Here is a 24033-nt window from a genome sequence, read left to right as displayed (position 1 = left end):
GGGTTAATACCAAGAAAGACTCAAACTTGCCACTTATAAATGCCGGCAGGACTGGAACCTCCACAAAAACCTGCACCTCCACCGCAGGAACCCCTTTAACCTTTTATATATATTTCTAACACCTATTATAAATTTAGGTTCAGATTCACAGAGGGAAAAGTAGAGTAAAAAACACTTATCTACTTACCTAGTGCGAATCCCACGATCTGACAACAGAATTGTTAGGTGTTATTTTCAGGGGGGGAGAGTGTCAGTCAGCACTTGGCCTGGATCATACACTGTCACCTGGAAATGAATGGGTTATTTGATGGGCTATCCCAGAGAACAGGAATCAGACCACGCAGCAATCAGTCTAACATCTGTTCTGTTTATTAGAAGATGCACAACACTTCTTATAGGCAATAATTACAGCATATAGGGTTAAAAAGTGACATATTCATAACTACATCATCTCACACCATATTTCATTAACAAAATAAGCTTATTAAAATAATTGGGTGAAAGAGGAGTATTTCTTATAACAATAACAAAAATACATCTGGGCGCATAGCAAGGCCGTTTGGCGCATTGCCAGGAACATTCACAAGGCCAATCTAACTTATACAATTCTTACTAACATCAGCATATTTCTCACTACATAATAAACTTTTCTTAGACAAGTTGGATGCCTAAGACAAAATGTCAACTAGAACAAGATGGCGTCGGTAAGGCTAACATATCCTAACAGGGCCTGTACATCACAAGTGATCCACAAAAAGACTGGAGTAATATCGACTCCCTCAAGCTTCTTAATAAAGTCAGAAGAATCACGAATATATGATTCCAGACCTAACACATATTTTTGCAAAAAGCTGTCGACATAGGACGGCCTGGAGGACATATAGGATTCTTATGAACCTTAGGCAAATGATAATAAAACGCCAAGTTTGGTTCATCCATGACTAAAATTTTTTTCCTTTTTCAAGATAATACCTTCATTATAGGCATCAGCCACAAGATCCTTTAGAATAGCCTTATACTGGGCGGTGGAATCGTGCCCCAAATGGCCTTTCAAGGATTCATCACTTAACATTTAACTGGTAAGAGTGCTGCCGGAATCTTTGTTTCGTCTGAACATACACTAGCACACCTCCCAAGGACTTAGGGTTCTAACATCTTCTCCAGTTGCCTTTTGTAATCTCTGCCACATATTTTATGAAATGGCCCCAGACATTTTAACAGCATTGACATGTACCTCTATATCTGAGTCAGTTCCATCATCAGGTGATCTGTGACACTCCGTCCAAATTTGAGATAAAGTATCTGCAAATAATAAATGTCTTCCTGGGGTGTATTCCAATATATAATCATATTTCTGTAACTTTAAAAGTAACCACTGTAATTATTGCTGGTGCTTTCCACAATTCTTTGTGTGAAATAGTTATTAAGGGTTTAGGATCAGTTTCAACTGTAAATAGGAGGCCATAAACAAAATTATGAAAAGCTTCACAGCCAAATGCAATACCCAATGGCCTCTATTTATCAAGCCGTCAACCGCAAATACGCTGGAATTCCGCAGCGGTGAGCAGGTGAGCCTGATTCCCCTTAGTTATCAAACCCTACAGTCCGGCAAAAGTAGAAATTTGTGACGTAACATACGATCCGCCGGTCAAAGTCCGACACAGATCGATGCTTACGTCATTACAGATGTTCCGAATGCAAATTCGGCACTATCTGACTACTTTTGCAAGTTATCAAATACCTACCAGGTACACTCACCACTATTCTGGCCCAGCGTACCTGGTTTTCAATCCGTCGCGGATGCCATAGGAATCAATTGGAGTCTGAAAGCAGCAAAATCTCATGTTCGCTGCTGCCCGATATCCCATTGATTCCTATGGGAAAATAAAAGTTACGTTTACACCTAACACCCTAACATGTACCCCGAGTCTAAACACCCCTAATCTGCCAACCCCTACACCGTCGCCACCTACATTATACTTATTAACCCCTAATCTGCCGTCCCCTACACCGCCGCCACTATATTAAATTTATTATCCCCTAAACCTAAGTCTAACCCTAATACCCCCTAACTTAAATCTAATTTAAATAAATAAAATGACTATCATTAACTAAATATTTCCTATTTAAAACTAAATACTTAGCTATAAAATAAACCCTAAGCTAGCAACAATATAACTAATAGTTACATTGTATCTAGCTTAGGGTTTATTTTAATTTTACAGGCAAGTTTGTATTTATTTTAACTAGGTAGAATAGTTATTAAATAGTTATTAACTATTTAATAACTACCTAGCTAAAATAAATACAAATTTACTTGTAAAATAAAACCTAACCTAAGTTACAATAACACCTAACCTAACCCTACAATTAAATACAATTAAATAAATTACATACAATTAACTAAATTAAATGATCTAAAGTACAAAAAAAACAAACACTAAATTACAGAAAATAATAAACAAATTACAGAAATTTAAACTAATTACACCTAATCTAATAGTTATATCAAAATAAAAGAAGCCCCTCAAAATAAAAAAAACCCTAGCCTAAACTAAACTACCAATAGCCCTTTAAAGGGCCTTTTGCGGGGCATTGCCCCAAAGTAATCAGCTCTTTTACCTGTAAAAAAAAATACAAACAACCCCATTGCCCTGAAAAGGGCATTTGGATGGACATTGCCCTTAAAAGGGCAGTTAGCTCTTTTGCAGGCCCAAAGCCCTAACCTAAAAATACAACCCACCCAATACACCCTTAAAAAAACCTAACACTAACCCCCTGAAGATCGACTTACCGGGAAAAGTCTTGATCCAAGCCGGGCAGAAGAGGTCCTCCAGATGGGTAGAAGTCCTCATCCAGGTGGCATCTTCTATCTTCATCCATCTGGCACGGAGCGGGTCCATCTTCAAGTCATCCGACGCGGAGCATCCTCTTCGGCCGACGACTACCCGACGAATGAAGGTTCCTTTAAGTGACGTCATCCAAGATGGCGTCCCTTAGATTCCGATTGGCTGATAGAATTCTATCAGCCAATTGAAAACATAATTTATGCTTACCTGATAAATTTATTTCTCTTGTAGTGTATCCAGTCCACGGATCATCCATTACTTATGGAATATATTCTCCTTCCCAACAGGAAGCTGCAAGAGTCCACCCACAGCAAAGCTGCTATATAGCTCCTCCCCTAACTGCCATATTCAGTCATTCGACCGAAAACATGCAGAGAAAGGAAAAACCATAGGGTGCAGTGGTGACTGTAGTTCAAATGAAAAAATTACCTGCCTTAAAGTGACAGGGCGGGCCGTGGACTGGATACACTACAAGAGAAATAAATTTATCAGGTAAGCATAAATTATGTTTTCTCTTGTTAAGTGTATCCAGTCCACGGATCATCCATTACTTATGGAATACCAATACCAAAGCTAAAGTACACGGATGATGGGAGGGACAAGGCAGGTACTTAAACGGAAGTTACCACTGCCTGTAAAAAACCCTTTCTCCCAAAAATAGCCTCCGAAGAAGCAAGGTATCAAATTTGTTAAATTTGAAAAGTATGAAGCACAGACCAAGACTCCGTCTTATAAGTCTGTTCAACAGAAGCCACATTTAAAAAAGGCCCAAGTGAAAACCACAGCTCTAGTAGAATGAGCTGTAATCCCTTCAGGAGGCTGCTGTCCAGCAGTCTCATAAGCTAAATGAATTATGCTTTTTAACCAAAAAGACAGAGAGGCTGCTGAAGTCTTTTGACCTCTCCTCTGTCCAGAATAGACAACAAACAAGGTGAACGTTTGATGAAAACTGTAGTAGCTTGTAAGTAAAACTTTAAAGCACAAACCACGTCCAATATTGTGTAATAGACGTTCCTTCTTTGAGGAAGGATTAGGATACAAGCATGGAACAACTATCTCTTGAGTGATGTACTTGTTAGATACCACCTTAGGAAAAAACCCAGGTTGGTACGCAGGACTACCTTATCCGTACGAAGGACCAGATAAGGAGAATCACATTGTAACACAGATAACTTGGAGACTCTACGAGTCGAGGATTTAGCTACCCAAAAGGAACTTTCCAAGATAAAGATTGATATCTATGGAACAAAAAAGGTTCAAACGGAACTTCTTGAAGAACCTTAAGAATCAGGTTTAAGCTCCATGGCGGAGCAACAGTTTTAAACACAGGCTTGGATCTAACCAAAGCCTGACCAAATGCCTGAACGTCTAGAATACCTGCCAGACGCTTGTGCAAAAAAATAGACAGAGTAAAAATCTGTCCCCTTTTAAGGAATTAGCTGACAACCCTTTTCTCAAAAACATCTTGGAGAAAAGATAATATCCTGGGAATCCAGACTTTACTCCATGAGTAACCCTTGGATTCATAACAATCAGATATTTACACCATATCTATGTTCAATTTTCCTAGAGACAGGCTTTCATGTCTGTATTAAGGTATCAATGACTGACTCGGAGAAGCCATGCTTTGATAACATCAAGCGTTCAGTCTCCAGGCAGTCCATCTCAGATTGATTCTATTTAGATGGTTGAAAGGACCCTGAGGTAGAGGGACCTGTCTCAGAAGCCGAGACTGTGATGGAAAGGATGACATGTCCACAAGATCTGCATACCAGGTCCTGCGTGGCTACGCAGGCGCTGTCAAAAACACCAAAGCCCTCTCCTGCTTGGTCTTGACCTCCGGAAGAAATCCCACTCCCCCGGAAGAAAAGTCTGACGACTTAGAAAATCCACCTCCCAGTTCTCAACACCTGGGATATGGATAGCTGATAGACAAGAGTGAGTCTCTGTCCAGTGAATTATTGTAAGACTTCTAACATCGCTAGGGAACTTCTGTTCCCCCTTGATGGCTGATGTAAGCCACAGTCGTGTATATTGTCCGACTGAGTATGATGTACCTCAGAGTTGCTAACTGAGGCCAAGTCTGAAGAGCATGGAATATCACTCCCAGTTCCAGAATATTTATTAGAAGGAGGGTCTCCTCCTAAGTCCACTATCCCTGAGCCTTCAGGGAGTTCCAGACTGCATCCCAACCTAAAAGGCTGGCATCTATTGTAACAATTGTCCCATCTGACCTGCGGAAGGTCATACCCTTGGACAGATGGACCCGACATAGTCACCAGAGAAGAGAATCTCTGGTCTCTTGGTCCAGGTTTAACAGGGGGACAAATCTGTGTAATCCCCGTTCCTCTGACTGAGCATGCATAGTTGCAGCGGTCTGAAATGTAGACGTGCAAACGGTACTATGTCCCTTGCCGCTACCATTAAGCCGATTTCATTCATGTACTGAGCCACCGAAGGGCGCGGATGGGATGAAAAAAAAAAAACACGGCAGAAATTTAGAAACTTTGACAACCTGGACTCCGTCAGGTAAATTTTCATTTCTACAGAATCTATCAGAGTCCCTAGGAGGGAAACCCTTGAGATTGGGGATAGAGAACTCTTTCCTTGTTCACTTTCCACCCATGTGATCTCAGAAATGCCAGTACTACGTCCGTATGAGACTGGGCAATTTGGATGTTTGACGCCTGTATCAGGATGTCGTCTAAATAAGGGGCCACTTCTATGCCCCGACCGCCAAAGCGACCCCAGAACCTCCATAAAGATTCTTGGGGCTGTAGATATCCCAAAGGAAAGAGCTACAAACTGGTAATGCCTGTCTAGAAAGGCAAACCTGAAAAACGATGGTGATCTTTATGCATCACAATGTGAGGATAAGCATCCTTCAAATCCATTGTAGTCCTCTATTGACTCTCCTGGATCATAGTTAAGATGGTTCGAATAGTTTCCATCTTAAATGACGGAATTCTGAGGAATTTGTTTAAGATCTTTAGATCCAAAATAGGTCTGAAGGTTCCCTCTCCTTGGGAACCACAAACAGATTTGAGTAAAAACTCTGTCCCTGTTCCTCTCTTGGAACTGGATGGATCTCGTACACAATGTAAGAATGCCTCCTTCTTTATCTGGTTTGCAGATAATTGTGAAAGGCGAAATCTCCCCTTTTTTGGGGGGGAATCTTTGAAATCCAGAAGATATCTCTGGGATATAAATTCCAATGCCTAGGGATCCTGGGCATCTCTTGCCCACGCCTGGGCGAAGAATGAAAGTCTGCCCCCTATAGGATCCGTTACCGGATAGGGGTCCGTTCCTTCATGCTGCCTTAGAGGCAGCAGCAGGCTCCTTGGCCTGCTTATCTGTGTTCCAGGTCCGATTGTCTCCAGACCGCCTTGGACTGAGCAAAAATTCCCTCTTGTTTTGCCTTAGAGGAAGAGGATGCCACACCTGCCCTGAAGTTTTTAAAAGGCACGAAAATTAGACCTTTTTTTTTTTTTTTTTTTTTTGGCTCTTGATTTGGACCTATCCTGAGGAAGGGCATGACCTTTTCCTCCAGTGATATAAGCAATAATCTCCTTCAAACCAGGCCCGAATAGGGTCTGCCCCTTGAAGGGAAGTTAAGTAGCTTATTTATTAAAGTCACGACAGCTGACCATGATATAAGCCATAGCGCTCTGCGCGCCAGTATAGTAAAAAACAGAATTCTTACCCGTTAGTCTAGTCAAATGAACAAGGCATCAGAAAACAAAGGAATTGGCTAGCATAAGCTTGTCAAATATATTCATCCAATGGAGTCGCTTAACTGTAAAGCCTCATCAAGAGACTCAACCCAGAACGCTGCAGCAGCAGTGACAGAAGCAATGTATGCAAGGGGCTGCAGGATAAAACCCTGTTGAATAAACATTTTTTATCCATTGGATCTAAAAAGCACAACTGTCCTCGTCAGAGGTAGTGGTACGCTTAGCTAGAGTAGAAACTCTTCTCTCCACCTTAGGAACTGTCTGCCAGAAGTCCCGTGTGGTGGTAACTATTAGAAAACATTCTTCTAAAAAATAGGAGGGGAAGAGAACGGCACACCTGGTCTATCCCATTCCTTATTAAAAAATTTTTAGTAAACCTCTTTAGGTATTGGAAAAACATCAGTACACACCGGCACTGCATATTATTTATCCAGTCTACACAATTTCTCTGGCCCTGCGATTGTACACATTCATTCAGAGCAGCCAAAGCCTCCCTGAGCAACAAGTGGAGGTTCTCAAAGCATAAATTTTAAATGTAGAAATATCAGAATCAGGTTAAATCATCTTCCCTGAGTCAAAAAAAAAAAAAAAAAAAAATCACCCACAGACTAAGCATATTGTGAGGTAGTATCATACATGGTTCTAAAAGCGTCTGTATGCTCTGTATCTACCCCCAGAGCTAACTGCTTTCCTTTAATTTCAGGTAGTCTGACTAATACTGCTGCCAGAATATTATTCACCACCTTTGCCATGTCTTGTAAAATAAACACTATGGGCGCCCTTGATGTACTTGGCGCCATTTGAGCGTGAGTCCCTGAAGCGGGAGTCGAAGGGTCTGACACGTGGGGAGAGTTAGTCGGCATAACTTTCCCCTCGACAGAATCCCCTGGTAAAAGAAACGCTATGGGTGCCCTTGATGTACTTGGCGCCATTTGAGCGTGAGTCCCTAAAGCGGGAGTCAAAAGGTCTGACACGTGGGGAGAGTTAGTCGGCATAACTACCCCCACGACAGAATCCTCTGGTGATAATGTTTTTAAAAACAAAAAATGATCTTTATTGTTTAACATGAAATCAGTACATCTGGTACACATTCTAAGATGGGGTTCCACCATGGCTTTAAAACATAATGAACACAGAACTTCCTCTATGTCAGACATGTTAGAACAGACTAATAATGAGACTAGTAAGCTTGGAAAACACTTTAAATCAAGTTAACAAGCAAATATATAAAACGTTACTGTGCCTTTAAGAGAAACAAATTTTGTCAAAATTTGAAAAACAGTGAAAAAAAAAAAAAAAAAGGCAGTAAAACAAACGAAATTTTTACAGTACATGTAATAAGGTAACAGAGCATTGCACCCACTTGCAAATGGATGATTAACCCCTTAATGCAAAAAACAGATCAAAAAAATGACATAGACGTTTTTAAAAACAGACACAACAAACTGCCACAGCCAACTTCAGTTAACTGTTTCTATGCAAAATTTAAGCCAGCCATGTGGAAAAAACTTAGGCCCCAATAAGTTTTATCACCAAACATATGTTAAAAAACTATTAAACATGCCAGCAAACGTTTTAAAACACATTTTTACAAGAGTATGTATCTCTATTAATAAGCCTGATACCAGTCGCTATCACTGCATTTAAGGCTTTACTTACATTACTTCGGTATCAGCAGTATTTTCTTAGTCAATTCCATTCCTAGAAAAATATTTTACTGCACATACCTTATCTGCAGGAAAACCTGCACGCCATTCCCCCTCTGAAGTACCTCACTCCTCAGAATGTGTGAGAACAGCAAATGGATCTTAGTTACGTCTGCTAAGATCATAGAAAAACGCAGGCAGATTCTTCTTCCAAATACTGCCTGAGATAAACAGCACACTCCGGTGCCATTTAAAAATAACAAACTTTTGATTGAAGAATAAACTAAGTAGAAAGCACCACAGACTCTCACGACCTCCTATCTATGTTGAGGCTTGCAAGAGAATGACTGAATATGGCAGTTAGGGGAGGAGCTATATAGCAGCTTTGCTGTGGGTGGACTCTTGCAGCTTCCTGTTGGGAAGGAGAATATATTCCATAAGTAATGGATGATCCGTGGACTGGATACACTTAACAAGAGAAATTAAGGTAGAAAAAATCCTATTGGCTGATGCAATCAGCCAATAGGATTGAACTTCAATCCTATTGGCTGATTGGAACAGCCAATAGAATGCGAGCTCAATCCTATTGGCTGTTCCAATCAGCCAATAGGATTGAAGTTCAATCCTATTGGCTGATTGCATCAGCCAATAGGATTTTTTCTACCTTAATTCCGATTGGCTAATAGAATTCTATCAGCCCATCAGAATCTAAGGGACGTCATCTTGGATGACGTCACTTAAAGGAACCTTCATTCGTCGGGTAGTCGTCGGTCGAAGAAGATGCTCCGCGTTGGATGTCTTGAAGATGGACCCGCTCCGCGCCAGATGGATGAAGTTAGAAGATGTCTTCTGGATGAAGGCTTCTGCCCGTCTGGAGGACCTCTTCTGCCCGACTTGGATGAAGACTTCTCCCGGCTTCATTGAGGACTTCGGCCCAGCTTGGATGAAGACGTCTCTCGTCGATCTTCAGGGGGTTAGTGTTAGGTTTTTTTAAGGGTGTATTGGGTGGGTTTTATTTTTAGGTTAGGGCTTTGGGCCTGCAAAAGAGCTAACTGCCCTTTTAAGGGCAATGCCCATCCAAATACCCTTTCCAGGGCAATGGGGAGCTTAGGTTTATTTAGTTAGTATTTTTTTGGGGGGGGTTGGTTGTGTGGGTGGTGGGTTTTACTGTTGGGGGGGTTGTTTGTATTTTTTTTTTACAGGTCAAAGAGCTGATTACTTTGGGGCAATGCCCCGCAAAAGGCCCTTTTAAGGGCTATTGGTAGTTTAGTTTAGGCTAGGGGTTTTTTTATTTTGGGGGGGCTTTTTTATTTTGATAAGGCTATTAGATTAGGTGTTTAAATTTCTGTAATTTGTTTATTATTTTCTGTAATTTAGTGGGGGAGGTTTTGTACTTTAGATAATTTAATTTAATTTAGTTAATTGTATGTAATTTATTTAATTGTATTTAATTGTAGGGTTAGGTTAGGTATTATTGTAACTTAGGTTAGATTTTATTTTACAGGTAAATTTGTATTTATTTTAGCTAGGTAGCTATTAAATAGTTAATAACTATTTAATAACTATTCTACCTAGTTAAAATAAATACAAACTTGCCTGTAAAATTAAAATAAACCCTAAGCTAGCTACAATGTAACTATTAGTTATATTGTAGCTAGCTTAGGGTTTATTTTACAGGTAAGTATTTAGTTTTAAATAGGAATTATTTAGTTAATGATAGTAATTTTATTTATATTTATTTAAATTAGATTTAAGTTAGGGGGTGTTAGGGTTAGACTTAGGTTTAGGGGTTAATAAATTGAATATAGTGGCGGCGACGTTGGGGATGGTAGATTAGGGGTTAATAAGTGTTATGTAGATGGCAGCGGTGTGGGGGGGGCAGATTAGGGGTTAATAATAGGGATGGGCGAATGTGTAAATTTTCGAATTTCAAATGTAGAACGAATGTTATTACCGAAATTCGAATTCTAAATCCGAATGTCGATAAGAACAAATATTCTTAAAAATTCAAAAATCGAATGTTATTTACAGTTTTCGTATGTCACTTTCGAATTCGAATGTTTATAATTATATCGAATGTCCACATTCGAAATTTCGAATTTAACATTCTATTTAACAAATACTATTCAGAAGTTCAATAGTTCATGTGGTAGGGCGGGAATCTAGTAAATTGATACATAATAGATACCAATATATCATTTCGAATGTTTCCATATAGAATATTGCATAATTCGAATATTACATTTAAAGAAAGCATTAGAAATACTATTACAAACATATAAATTCGAATCTTTCGAATTCGAATATAAATTCGAATTTTTCGAATTCGAATATTGCATAATTCGAATATTACATTTAAAGAAAAAGCATTAGAAATACTATTACAATCTAAATTCAAATTTTTCGAATTCGAATACACATATTGCATAATTCGAATATTACATTTAAAAAAAAAAGCATTAGAAATACTATTACAATCTACAATCTAAATTCGAATTTTTAAAATTCGAATATTGCATAATTCGAATATTACATTTAAAGAAAAAGCATTAGAAATACTATTACAATCTAAATTGGAACTTTTCAAATTCGAATATTGCATAATTCGAATATTACATTTAAAGAAAAAGCATTAGAAATACTATTACAATCTAAATTCAAATTTTTCGAAAAGAATATTTTCGAATGTAATCGTAAAATTCAAAACCGAACATTCGAAAATCGAATGTTAGAATGTTATGTAAACATTCGAAATTCGATTAGAACGAACGAATGTGTTAAAATTCATGCCGTTTTTCGAATGTTGCGAAACATCCGCCCATCCCTAGTTAATAAGTATAATGTAGGTGGCGGTGGGCTCCGGGAGCGGTGGTTTAGGGTTTAATAACTTTATTTAGTTGCGACGGGGTCCAGGAGCGGCGGTATAGGGGTAAAACAGTTTAGTATAGTGTGGGTGTTTAGTGACAGTATACCAATAAAGCTGGGAAAAAGCCGAAGAGCAGCGAGATTGATGACTGTTAGTTAACAACAGTCCGCTGTTCATCGCCCCGTAATTGGTGCGCTGCTTTTTGACAGCTTTTTTTGTAACTTTGGAGAACGTATTCAGGTTCACGGCAGCGATGTTAGGCGATCTTAGGCGAGCGTATTGGTTCCCGGCGAATGCAAGTAAGTTGACGGCTTGATAAGTAGGGGCCAATGTCTCTTTTTCTATTTGAGCATACTTGTATTCAGTGTCAGTAAAAGCTCTGGCAGCATATGCAATAGGCCTCCAGCCCTTGCACTCATGTTGTAGGAGGACTGCTCCTAGTACATCTGTAGATGTATCTGTGGAGATCTTAGTTTTACGCGAGACATCAAAATAATGCAAAGTAGGTGATGTGCTGAGCAGTTTTTTAAGTAGTACAAATTCTGCTTCAAGTTCTTTTTCCCAGTACCATTTATTATTATTATTATTATTATTATTATACTTTATTTATTAAGTGCCAACATATTCCGCAGCGCTGTCCATGGATACAATTCATTTAAGTAACACAATACAAGACTTGTAAAATACAGGACAAAATTTACAAACACATACAGGAGGGATTGAGGGCCCTATTCCCGTGGGAACTTACATCCTTCAACAATAAATGTCTCATTATAACACAAACAAATGGGGAGTGTTTGCACACACACACCAAAGCAGCGCAATAAACCTAGAAGTTATAATTTAAATATCATTAAAAAAACATAACAATTGTTATTGTATAAAATATAAATACAAATATCACAAAGTCCAATGATGTAGATACAAGGAAAGTTCTTTATACTTATTCTAAAAAGATCATAAAGCAAAAGACTCCAGCAGCTCCTCTAGGACAGGTGATTCCACAGACCTTGATTGCAAAATACGTTTTTCTCTGAAATTAGAGAAGAGAGGAGCGCAGACTCAAATGCAGAGTAATAACCGTTTTAATATAACACACATGACAAATGGCCACTCACAAGATAAAAGTTAAAAATCAGCATATGTGCAACATTAACACAAAAGACTTATCATCTCAGGTCAGCCTCCTTCTGTATTCCAAAGATGTCAAAATTGGCGTGTCCCTCCAGTGTTTTCCAAACACAGCTCAGTTGTCAGATTGTGTCCGTTGAAAAATGTCTCCAAACAAAGTTCATGCATATGCATCAGACATGGACCACAATGGAAATGGTGATAGTACCTGTGATTCAACACTGGAATGTGGGGCAAAGAGGATAACAGGCAAGATGAGGTATGCGGCTATATAGTAACGTTCCTCTGCTCTTATACCTCCAGACTCGTAGCTGCAGACTTAGAGCTGGGGCGGCTTCACAGGAACGAATGGCTACTCTTGAGAAAGTCACGCCGAGATGTGACGAAACGCGTAGAGACCCGCCCACCCCTGAGCCATTCGTTCCTGTGAAACCGGTACTATCACCATTTCCATTGTGGTCCATGTCTGATGCATATGCATGAACTTTGTTTGGAGACATTTTTCAACGGACACAATCTGACAACTGAGCTGTGTTTGGAAAACACTGGAGGGACACGCCAATTTTGACATCTTTGGAATACAGAAGGAGGCTGACCTGAGACGATAAGTCTTTTGTGTTAATGTTGCACATATGCTGATTTTTAACTTTTATCTTGTGAGTGGCCATTTGTCGTGTGTGTTATATTAAAACTGTTATTACTCTGCATTTGAGTCTGCGCTCCTCTCTTCTCTAATTTCAGAGAAAAAAATAAATGTCTCATATGTTTAGTTTTTCTGATCTTTCTTGCTAGCAGGGGATTCTATTTTCTCAATAGCCTGTACTTTAGCTGGATCAGGTCTGACACCTTTGCATGAGATGATTTTTCCCAAGTAGAGAATTTCAGATTGATTAAAATGACATTTTGTTTTATTTAATTTAAATCCATTTCCTGAGCAATCTATAGCACCTTCTGAAGTCTGTTGTTATGTTCACTTTCTGTATTACCCCAAATTAGTATGTCATCTATGTAAACTTTTACGCCCTCCACCCCATCAAATAATTGCTTTTTGGTTCGATTAAATATTTCAGGGGCTGAACATAGTCCAAAAGGCAGATATTTAAAACTGTACCTTCCAAATAGTGTATTAAAAGTGCATATGTGCCTGCTTTCTTTTGCTAAAGGCACCTGACAAAATCAGCACCCTGCGTGTTAAAACGGAAAAACCTGACACCTTAGCGTGCCAGTTGAAAAACAAACCCTGTGTGTTGAAACAGCTTCAGCTGGTAAAAGGGTTCTAGAAAAATAAGCTATGGGATGGGTGTTATGTTGGTTGTTAGTTATTTGAGAAAGAACCGCTCCTATACCAGTGTCAGAAGCATCAACCTCTACAATGAACTGACACGAATGGTCAGGCAAACTTAGTATTGGGGCTGTGGTGAAACAGGTCTTCAAATAATTAAAGGATTGATTTGCTTCAGGCGTCCAGTGAAATTTAAAGTTTTTCTTAGTCAAAGATGTAAGGGGTTTAACTTTCATAGAGAAATTTTGAATAAACCTACGATAAAAATTGGCGAAACCCAAGAATCGTTGAAGAGATCTTAGGGTAGTGGGTACCGGCCAATTCTTGATAGCTAGTAATTTTTCTGGGTCCATTTGTACCTTATCGGGTGTTATGATATACCCTAAAAATTTTATCTTTTGTACATGGAATTGACACTTTTCAGCCTTTGCAAAAAGTCTGTGATCACGTAATCGTGTCAGAACCCATCTCACATGTTTTATGTGTTCCTCTGTTGTTTTTGAGTAAATTAGTATGTCGTACAAACAAATTATGACACATACATCTGTTAGATCTTTAAAAATTTAATTTATGAAATGCTGGAAAGTAGCAGGGGCATTACAGAGCCCAAAAAGCATCACTCGATATTCAAAAAGACCGTATCTGGTTCGAAATGCAGTTTTCCACTCATCCCCCTCCTTAATACGTATTAAATTATACGCGCCCTTTAAGTCAAGTTTAGTGAAGATGGTAGCACCGTTCAAGAGTTCAAGGAGTTCGGGGATGAGTGGCAATGGATATCGATTCTTTACCGTAACAGCATTGAGGGCTCTGTAATAGATGATGGGTCTTAATGTTTTGTCTTTGTTAGTCACAAAGAATAACCCTGCTGCAGCAGGAGATGTGGATGGGACTATAAAACCTTTCCGAATATTATCATCTAAGTAATCTCGCAGATATTGTAGCTCTTTCTGCGAGAGAGGATAAATTTTCCCAAAAGGAACCTTAGCCCCTGGGATTAAATCTATGGGGCAATTGAAGGTTCTGTGGGGAGGTAGTACCTCAGCCTCCTTTAAATCAAACACATCTAGTAAATCTTGATAGTGAGTAGGTATCTCTGGATCTATAGTGCCCAAAATCTGATGCGGAAAACAAGAAGAGGAACAATAAGGAGAATTAAAAGTGACAGTGGGTGTAACCCAATCTATGCTAGGGTTATGTTTGGTTAACCTAGTGTAACCTAATATCACCGTATGGGATTACATCAAAACTGATATATTCAGTGTGCCCTTCAGAAGTAGAGATTAATAGGGGTACAGTGTGTTTAGTTATAGGACCTTTATGTATGAGAGAACCATCAATTACTCTTATGAAAACAGGATTTTGCTTAATCACACAGGGTATTTTATTAAACTCAACATATGTAGCATCAATAAAGCAGTCAGAAGCCCCAGAGTCAACTATCGCCTCAGTCTTGATTTGCTGTCGGTCCCACTGTAAGGAGAGAGAGAGTGTCAATGACTTTTGTTTTATGTGTGAAGTAGTACAACTAATGTTTAACAGCTTACCCTTTTTCTGTCGGTGTAAAATGGGACAGGATATTACTGTATGTTCTTTACTAGCGCAGTAAAGACAGAGATTTGCTAGGTGTCGTCTGTTTTTTTCCTCAGGAGTCAGAGGACCTTTAATTACTCCTATTTCCATAGGTTTATGAGGGTTATGTATCTTTTCTGTAGGGGTTAATGGCATTCTTTTGGGGGTTGTGTCTGCGGTGTACCTTTCTAATCTTCTCTCTCTTATTCTGCGGTCTAAGGTTGTTGCTAGCTTTATTAGACCGTGTAAGGTGTCAGGCATCTCCAATCTAGAGATCTCATCTTTTAAAGCTTCATTTAGGCCTAATCTGAATTGTTTTTTTAATGTAATATCATTCCAAAGTGAATCGGCAGACCACATCTGAAATTCAGTTATAAAGTCCTCCACAGGCCTTTTTCCTTGTCTGAGAGATCTTTATTTAGTTTCTGCCTGGATTTGTGGGTTGCAATCTTCATAAAGTGCACTCATAGCTGTGAAAAACTGATCTAAGGAATCCAGAATAGGGTCATTGGACTCAAAAAATCGATTAGCCCATGCTCTTGGCTCTCCAATAAGATATGAAATTGTGGTGCAAACTTTTATTTTTTCAGTACAGTAGGTCTTAGGTTTCATTGCATATAAAAGCAAACAAGCATTCTTAAAGTCCCTGAAATCACTCCTTTTCCCAGAAAATAAAGCTGGGGGGTTGATCTGAGGTTCTGGAGGGTCTGAGGTTCTTGTTACAGTCAATTCTTTAACTACATTTCTCAGAGTTGTGTTTTCTGTTTGTAGGTCAGTGAGTGCTCTGGCAAGGTAATCCACCTTGTGGTTTAGTGTGTCTAATTCTTTTTGTACAGATTGAGGTTCCATACTGCTGGATATTTAAAAGTCTTGATTATTATGTAATAATCTGTTCACTAATGTCATATAAAACAGATTATATGTAGCTGTAAAATGGAACACCTAATGTTATAAGTCTGTAACAAAAGGGTTAATATAAATACAGCAGTTGCTACAGTAATTGAGTACCATCAGTAGGATATATATATATATATATATATATATATATATCTATATATATATATATATATATATATATATATATATATATATATATATATATATATATATATATATATATATATATATAAATGGATAGTAATATATATATACAAGTATAAGTGGAAAGAGTTAAAACAAGCAGAATCCTTTGGAGGATTAGTAATAACTTATAATTCTGTAGGTAGTGACAAGTTGAGAACGTACATGCAGTATTAGCAGGAGGAGGCAAGCAGAATAATATGCATAGACAAGGATAAGCAGTTGTGTATAAGCAGCACACAAACAGACAAGTAACTCAGAAGAGCTAACAGCAAATGCAGGTTGTAATTCCAGTAGCTTAGACAATCTTGTAAATGCAGATAGCGTAGATCATTTGTGAGTGAAGAGGTGTTTGTGGCTTTCATATACAGTGTAAACCTTTGTTTAAATGTTCCCCACACTTCTTCCAAATTCCCCACAAATCTGAGCTCTGGTGGTGGTTTGAGGCTGGCAACACTGTGAAAATGTCTTTGCTCTTGTGCTGGATGATGTTGTCTTGTAACTGCTCCATGCTGTGTATCCATTTTTAGTTCTTGTATTATTGCTGTAGTTCAATTCCTGGAGAAACATCCACTTCTGGTACCATGTGTTGTCTGCTTATTTATATAACTGATGATGACAGAGACAGGCTGATTTTCTGCAATAACTTTTTTACATGACAGACTGCAATGCAACTCCAAACTAGACTGGACTAGACCTCTTCCTGTTTCCTGTGTGTCCCTGTCCCTTAAACTCACTTCCTGTAGCAATGATATAATGAAAGTTCATTGCAAACTGTGCTCAACACACACTGTACAGCAATATTCCACATACAGATGGTATTGATGTCTGCTTAAACTTTCTTTCTTCTGACAGGCCTAACCAGACATATAGTGCTTCTACAGTCAGTAATTAACTTACAGAATTTATACTTACCCACAATAATTTAATCTTCAACAACTCCATCTATCTTCAAACTATGGAAACAGCCATGGGCACCAAAATGGCACCAGGGCACGCAAACCTCTACATGGCTGACTTAGAACAGAGATTCCTAGCCACGCACCCTCACAAACCCTTCAAATACTTTTGCTACATAGATTATATTTTCATCATATGGAGAGAAGGAGAAAAAAACCTGAAACATTTTCATAAATCATTTAATCTATTTCATGCCTCAATCAAGCTTAAAATGAACTTTTCTGAAGACTGTGTCAGCTTCTTGGATTCAACAATATCCATCACAAATGGCAAACTGCAATCATCTGTATACAGGAAACCAACAGATAGATGCAGCTACCTCCACAGCAACAGCTCCCACCCCAATCACATAAAAAAATCCATAACTTACAGTCGGGCTACCAGATATCACAGAATTTGCTCAGATACCAAGGATCGTGACAAACACCTCATCACACCGTCCCAGTCATTAAAAGAAAAAGGATACAAAACAAGGGTTATAAATAAAAAAAATTAACTCTGCCCTCAATACTCCACGTGAACAATTACTACAATACAGGGAGAAGAAAAATATATCACGTATCCCACTAGTAACCAAATACAACCCTGCTCTTGAAGGGATATGAAAAATCATAAAAAACTTCCAGCCACTACTCATAGAGGATGCCAAACTCAAAAAAATCTTTACACAACCCCCGATCCTGGCATTCAGACAACCACCTAACCTAAAACAGAAACTAGTCCACAGGAAGCTACCCCTTGAGAGAAAGAACACATTTAGAATGGAACCAAGTGCTACAATAAAGCTCACTGTAAACTATGTCAACATATTTGTGAAAGCAGCACAGCAAATCACAACAACAAATCCTATAACATTAAAGGGGCATACTCATATATATCTGCAAATGTGGTATACATGATACATTGCACTACATGTGAAGGGGGCTATTATATTGGAGAAACAAGCCAAAAACTGCATCTTCAGATGAGCTTACACAGACACTCAATCAAAAATCACTGCAAAACAAAATACTGTACCCCTGTTGGTCACCATTTCACCCAACCTGACCACTCCATTCAAAACCTGAAAATCAAGATTCTCAGGGGTCAATTTATTATTGTGCGGATGGAAAGTAGTATAGGTACGGATATATCAGCAATTCATTCAGTAAACCTGGTAAGCGGTTAAAAATTAGGACAGGAGCAGCTCTGTCTCTCCTTGTTGTTAATTTTTAACCGCTTAAGTTACCAGGTTTACTGAATGAATTGCTGAAATATCCGTACCTATACTACTTTCCAGCCCTCAAACATAGCTGTTATAATTAAAAGTAATATAGCCCTCGGATTGTAAGGGCTTAGTATAGCTTTATTCAATATCAGTTTGTTGGCTGTTAGATAAATACAACCGGATATATATATTCTTTCAGCAGCTGTGAGATTTATAATTTACCGGGTTCAAGTGTTTTCTAACTTTCTTTGCTTAAGCTACTGTATGCATGTGTGTTCCTAGTCTTAGTAATAAAGTATAATATGTATGAATGTGATGGAACTTTTAAAGAACATTTCTGTATGTAATTCACCTTATTATATGCAGAGTTTATGATTAACTCAAATTTGTGGATCTTGTTTCTTTATACTTAATTGTATTCTCTTACAATTAGTTACACTAGTTGTCTCACCCCTAATGGTATCAGCATGCAAGATAACAAGGTGGAGACTGTACGGAATTGGCCACTGCCAAAAACCAGAAAAGAACTTCAAAGGTTCCTTGGATTTTCAAATTATTATAGGAAGTTCATTAAACACTTCTCAAAATTGGCCAAACCCCTAACTCAACTTACAAGTTCTTCCACCCAGTTTTTTTGGAACGCCAAAGCTACAATAGCTTTCGAACACCTCAAATCCAGATTCACCTCTGCTCCCATCCTTCATTTTCCGGACCCAAATCTGCAATACATCTTAGAGGTAGATTCTTCAGATTTTGCTCTCGGAGTGATCCTCTCTCAAAAATCTTCAATGTGCCATCCCATGCATCCAGTTGCCTTCTTCTCAAAGGTTTTGAGTCCATCAGAGATAAATTACCCAATAGGGGAAAAAGAGCTTCTCGCCATCAAAAAAGCATTGGAACATTGGAGGCACCTTCTAGAAGGAACTTTACAACCGATAATATTTTACACGGACCATAAGAATTTGGAATTTTTTCAATCAAGCAAAACCCTTTCCTCCAGACAGGTCCGCTAGAGTTTATTCTTTACACGATTCAATTTCCACATAATCTATAGACCTTCAAACAAAAATGGTAAGGTGGATGCCCTCTCAAGGAAAGACATCCAACCAGCATATCCCTCAAGCACCACTTCTATTATACCACCTGATAAATTCATTGGGTTGACCCCTTACTTAGTCAAAGAGTTTAAAAAGTGCCTTTCTGAAGACAAAACCCTACCCAGAAGCGTACTTGTTCAAAAATCTGATGGCTTATTATACTACGGAGAGAAGCTCTATGTCCCTGCAAACTTAAGACAACTCCTTCTTAAAATGCACCATGACTGTCCTCTAGCTGGACATCCAGGGGAAAGAAGGACCCATGAACAAATTGTCAGAAATGACCTCCATATGGCCTTTTGATGCCTCTGCCAATTCCAACCCGGCCCTGGCATCATTTGTCACTTGATTTCATTGTAGAGTTACCAGAATCCTCCAAAATGAATACCATCTTAGTAGTCATTGACCTACTGACCAAATGGCTCACTTCATACCCTTTCATAAACTGCCCACTTCGTCAGAAACCGCTCAACTGTTATTGGATAACATTGTTCAACTACATGGTCTCCCAAAAATATTAACGTCGGATCGAGGTACACAGTTCACCTCATGCTTTTGGAGAGCGCTCTGTAAACGTTTACAAATTGACCACCATCTTACAACATCTTTTCACTCCCAGAAAAATGGGCAGGTTGAGCGAGTAAATCAGTGGCTGGAACAGTACCTTCGGTGTTTTTGCTCTTACCAGCAGAGTGAATGGCTAGAGTTTCTACCTATGGCGGAATTTGCTTTTAACAACTCCTTGAATTCGTCCACTAAGAGGACTCCTTTTCAGGCAAATTATGGATTCCATCCAACCTCGTACCCTACCTCAACATTGAACCACGATCCACAGACAGATTGTCCTCACGCAAACGACTTCACTGGTAATCTTCAAAAGACTTTCAGACAATTACAAGACAATATTACTGAATCCCAAAAAAGGCAGAAACACTATTATGACCTCCGAAGACAACCTCCTCCTAACTATTCAGTAGGTGATTTAGTGTGGCTGTCAACAAAACATCTTAGCCTCTGATTGCCTAGCAATAAACTAGCTGGATTGTATTTAGGTCCTTTCCCGATACAGAAGATCATTAATGCCAATGCAGTTACCTTGCAACTACCTGATTCTATGAAAGTACATCCTACGTTCCACGTCTCCCTTCTAAAACCATACTCCACCATGAGAACCACAGGTACTATCCTGACACCTAATCCAACTCTTCCTGACACGGATGAATATGAAGTTGAGTCACTAATTGACTCTTGCATACACCAAGGGCAGTTGCAGTACTTAGTGAGATGGGAAGGCTACCCCCGGAGAAGATACCTGGGAGCCTTCGCATAACATCCATGCACCAAAAAAGTTATGACTCTTCCATCGCCGACATCCTGACCGTCCAGGTCCTTGAGTCACGGTGCGACTGGCTTGAGGAGGGGGAGATGTCAGGATTTACCTCCTTTCTCTACCTTCCTGTCTAAACTCCTCCCAGTATCCTTTTAAATCTCCAGCAAGCCCTGTTCCTCGTGCTTAGTAATTTTGTAGAATATTCAGAAACGTCTCCTGTTCTAAAGCTCCTGAATACTTTTTCTGCAGCTAAGCTACATACTGTCTACGGTAGCTACAATTGCTCTCCTTATTATAAACCTGAATTGAAGATGCCGTAACTGCTGTCTGTGATCGGGCTAATCTAACAACAGTGTTTGTGAATCTATTTCCCGGTGTCTCACAAGAAATTCCCGAGATCATCACCATAACTTTCTTATCAACCTGTTACCAGTCCCTCCTGAGGGTGAAGTATTGGATTCGGCAAGTACTGTCATTTGTGCTGCCTCTGCCACCGTGTAACAAGTATTTATAACTAAGTTCCGTAAACGGCTCAAGCCGCCTCACAGCTGATCGAACTCTGACGTCATCCGTCAGTCAAACACTCACTGAATAGCAGCCGCCCAGCTGCTCTGTTCCTTCTGTGCGGCTCAGTTAAAGAACAGTGATACATTGTCTGAACCGCTACATGACACATCTGGGTTCCTTTGCGCACACAAGCAGCTGATCATACTTGTCACATATTCCATCCTCCAGCAGTCTTATTCATTATAATTCTGCTATTAGTACTTAACTATCCAACATAATAATTAGGGGTTTCTGCTTACACAATTGTGAACATATTCTTTCTTGTTCATATACTAATTAACCCTGAAGCAATTATCACTTACTTTACTATTTGAGCTATTTCTCCTGTAGTAGTTGCAAGATAGTAAGTGAGACAATAACACCTTTAAGTAAATCTCACAAGTTTGCAGCTGAGATCTGCACATTAAATAAACCAGGGGTTAACATACATTCCCCCTGACATATAGGGATAAAAAGGAAAAATACACTACTACTTATGGATTATGCTACAAATTTGTCTCTCATTACAAAGCAATGGGACAATATTATTTCTACAAATTTGTTGAAAAGTTTTGCCCCATACTTGTCGCACTAATAGATATAGAGCTAAAAATGAAATAAATACACAACATAATATAGCTAACTTCCTTTTTATTTTTTGGGGAAATCTATGTGCACCATGTTTAAGCCATATAATACAATTCACACTCTCCATTTCGCACCAATTTTGATGCAATACTTTTTGCACCAATTATGACGCAAACTCCTAAACAACCCACACACTAGTGAATTTTTCAACCACTTTTGATTGGAATATGCATAATCACATGATTTAGGACATCAGCCAATCTGATTCAAATATACATTTTAAACTATCACTAATGAATCAAATTGCTCAATACTTGTGTCATTGATCACTGATCAGAACTTGTAAGTGCCATTTGTTACATTGTGTATTATACTTTGAAAGTATGTATATGTGAATTTAGAATTAAAGATAAAAATTGATGCTGACATTAGGACACACAGTGTAATATTTTAGACAAGGATTTTATGGTTCGAATTGAAGTTTGATTCAATATAATCTTAAGATGATAGCTCAAAGGGATAGCCCACCTAACATTAAACTGTCATGATTCAGATACAGCAGAAATTAAAATCACCTCTTTACTGTCATGCTATTTTTAGTGTATTTCTTCCTTCTCTTGAATTTCTTTTTCAGTAAGAAATGTCATCTTATATGCCAGCCCATTTTATAACACCTGTGAAGGGGTGGTTTTTAAAACTAGATTGCAATCAGGAGGGGTTACACAGGTACAGAGAGAAAGCTGTCCCAGCTCTTAAAATATCCATTGATTGCAAATAAATACATATGATACCCTGATTGCATGATATATTTGCAATTATTCCTGCTCAGAATAATAATAAATTTACACTATATACATATAGTGGTATAACTAAACACAGAGATATGAAAGACAACATTGTTTAGAACAAAAAAGGAATTTAGGGAAAAGTAAATATGTTTGAAAAAGATTTCTGACATAACACATACAATCATATAACACACACACACATGTACAAAGATATATGTACAACTTCTAGCATTAATAATCATTTATAAAAAAAAAAAATGAGATAAAAGCATTATCATGACTTCTAGAAATACAAATACACATTAATTTATGTGAAAGTATCATATAACAGATTTTTTTTGTATAACAAATAAATATAAAAATAACTTTCTACGAGATATTGTTTGTTCATATATAAATGGAGCTATTTCTTGGACATTAACAGTTGAAAAATAAAAGATTAGCTTTAGAGAAATGTACTTGTTCATGGACAGTAATGAAATGGTATAAATAACTAACCGCGACATCGATGACTGTTAGTTAACAACAGTCCGATGCTCTTCACACCGTATTTGACGCACGTGTTTTTGATGGCTTTTTTGATTAATAGGGGGATCGTATTCAAATCCCGCGTCAGCGATGTTTGGCGAGCGTATTGAAGCCAGCTACCCATAATCTGTAAATTACATTGAATTGGTCAGTATTGCTTCAGACTTGAAAAAGGAAGGAACATTTGCGAAAACTTGTCAACTTATACATTTTTTGGTAATCCAATAAAAAAGTATCATTGCTCAATGCAATACTCTTGTTATTTTGTTATCTATATACCGTGTGTATAGATATATATATATATATATATATACTGTATATATATATATATATATATATATATATATATATATATATATATATATATATATATATATATATATAAAACCCCGAGACCTCCTATCTTTGAGCCTTTGAGGCCTTTTTATCAAAGGTTTTGCGGACCTGATCCGACAGTGCGGATCAGATCCCCAAGACCTCGCTGAATGTGGAGAGCAATACACTCTCCGTATTCAGCATTGCACCAGCAGCTCTTGTGGCCGCCAGCAGGGAGGTGTCAATCAACCTGATCGTACTCAATCGGGTTGGATTGTGGCGATTCCTGTCCGCCTGCTCAGAGCAGGCGGACAGGGTTATGGAGCAGCGGTCTTTAGACCGCTGCTTCATAACTGCTGTTTCTGGCGAGTCTGAAGACTCACCAGAAACACAGGCCCTCAAGCTCCATACAGAGCTTGATAAATGGGCCTCCATATAACTTTTGTGTGCAATATTATTATTCAATACTTTTTATCCTTTTGTGGGGGGGGCAAAGTCTTTTACAAAGATAAGC

The sequence above is a fragment of the Bombina bombina genome, chromosome 2 (assembly GCF_027579735.1).
Source record: "Bombina bombina isolate aBomBom1 chromosome 2, aBomBom1.pri, whole genome shotgun sequence".
NCBI lineage: Eukaryota > Metazoa > Chordata > Amphibia > Anura > Bombinatoridae > Bombina > Bombina bombina.
The sequence above is the reverse complement of the archived record's forward strand: the minus strand, read 5'-3'. Positions refer to the sequence as shown.